General features: G+C 62.9%; 1 pseudogene across 1 annotated transcript in view; it reads left to right on the top strand.

Moving 5' to 3' along the window:
- LOC146584006 (MAGUK p55 subfamily member 2 pseudogene) overlaps nucleotides 1–1,899 on the top strand; it is a 7,145-nt pseudogene that overhangs the window by 2,249 nt on the left and 2,997 nt on the right. Inside the window, exon 2 of the transcript XR_014898291.1 lies at nucleotides 299–399. The product of XR_014898291.1 is annotated as an MAGUK p55 subfamily member 2 pseudogene (transcript). The remainder of the gene's footprint in view (nucleotides 1–298; nucleotides 400–1,899) is intronic.

Here is a 1,899-nt window from a genome sequence, read left to right as displayed (position 1 = left end):
CATCCTCCCCACCCTGTAACTTAATTGCACCGCCTGGGTTGCTGCATGTCCTGGGGAGGTGAGTGGGAAGTAACCAGGGGGTGTCCCCATCACCTGGGGTGCCTGGGAGAGGGAGGGCTGAGCGGGGGGGCCCATCCTGGCAGGGTGGGCGGGGGGCCGGGGGCACCCCGTTGCCATCCCGTGCCCCCCGACCCCGCCAGCTGCTTCTGACTTTCACCCCTGTGGCTGCTCTCTCCTGCTCTGCACCCCGTGTTCCGTGGCCCTGCGCCCCCGTGTCCCCCCTGTGTCCCCCCCCCAGCCATGCAGCAGGTGCTGGACAACCTCATCGCCCTCCCCAGCTCGCCGGTGGCCGCAGACCTGGACCTCATCTTCCTCCGCGGCATCATGGAGAGCCCAATAGTAAGGTCCTTGGCGAAGGTACAGTGGCGTGGGGCACTGGGGCTGGCCCCGTGGGCTTTGCACACGAGTGTGCGTGTGCACAGGGGGTATGCGTGCCGGGGTGTGTGTGCACTGAGGTGTGTGTGTATGCTTGCAGCTACATGCCTACATGCGTGCATATGGGTACAGCTGTGCATCTGTGAGTGTGCAAGCATGTGTGTGCATGCGAGTGTACATGTATGTGTGTGCAAATGTGTATGCGCAAATATGTACGTGCGCACAGGTGCATGATAAATGTGTGTRTGTGTGTATAGGTCTGTGCAAAGGTGTACATGTGCACGTGCACACACATGCCTGTATTGCTTGTGGGAAGATGCACCTGAGTGTGGCAGTGTGCATGCAAGGAGGGCACGTGCGTGTGCGTGAGGCTGTGGTGTTGGGGCGAGGGAGGGCCGTGCCGGGCCGTGGGCGGCGTTGGGCGCGCGGTGCCGGTCGGGGCACAGGCGGTGTTGGGGTGGCGAGAGGCAGCGCGGGGCCGGTTGTGCGATGCCGGTTGTGCGATGCCGGTTGTGCGATGCCTGGGCTTGCGTGTGTGTCACCCACGGGCTGTGCTCACGGTGCGCCGTCGGCTTCCCATCCTGCACGTTTGCCAGTGTGTGTGTGTACGCTTGTGTGTGCACAGGCTCGTGCGATGGTGTGCATGTGCATGGGTCCGTGCAAGACAGCATTTCCATGTATGTGTGTGTGCAAGGGTGTGTGCGTTCATGCCTGCACAAGCACCGGGGCACGTTTGAGGGCRTTCACGATCAAGAGGGTGAGTTTGCATGCGTGCACACGCAGGGTGCTGTGCATGTGCACCGTGTGTGTGCGTGCACTCGTGCCCAGGGTGCCGTGCAGCCCCTGGCCTGGTGGTGCCCCAGTACAAACCCCTGCCTCTCCCAGTYGCCGCTCCTGTGCGGCCCAGTTCAATGCCGGGATGTACTGGGGCACTCGGGCCACCTGGAGGTAGCGGGGAGAGGAGCGATTCCAGCAATCCCCACAACTGCTCCCAGTTCAGCACTGGGATGCAGACAGCTGGTCTGGCTAAGCCATACTGGGTTGTACTGGGAGGACTGAGAAATCCCCCAGTCTGTGCTGGGTTAGAGTAGGGCCTGACCTGGGCCRTTCTGGGTTGGGCTGGGCTATACGGGGCATCCCCCAGTTGTATGCTGGGCTGGACTGGGCATGATTGGGCTGGACTGGTCGCTCCCCTATTGCATGCTGAGCTGGACTGGGCTAGACTGGGCTGGACTGGGGAAGTCTCCCAGTATATGCATGGTGGGTTGCTCTAGAGGCTCTCCCATTGCATGCTGAGCTGGACTGGGCTCTACTGGGCACTCCTCCATTGCAAACTGGGTTGGACTGGGCTCTGCTGGGCACTCCCCCATTGCACGCTGAGCTGGACTGGGCTGCACTGGGAACTCGCCCACTGCAGACTGGGCTGGGCTGGGACTCCCGCAGGGCAGGCTGGGCTGGCCGCCG

This window comes from Rhea americana, unplaced genomic scaffold (genome assembly GCF_003343005.1).
Source record: "Rhea americana isolate MKP2758 unplaced genomic scaffold, rheAme1 scaffold_988, whole genome shotgun sequence".
NCBI lineage: Eukaryota > Metazoa > Chordata > Aves > Rheiformes > Rheidae > Rhea > Rhea americana.
The sequence above is the reverse complement of the archived record's forward strand: the minus strand, read 5'-3'. Positions and strand labels throughout refer to the sequence as shown.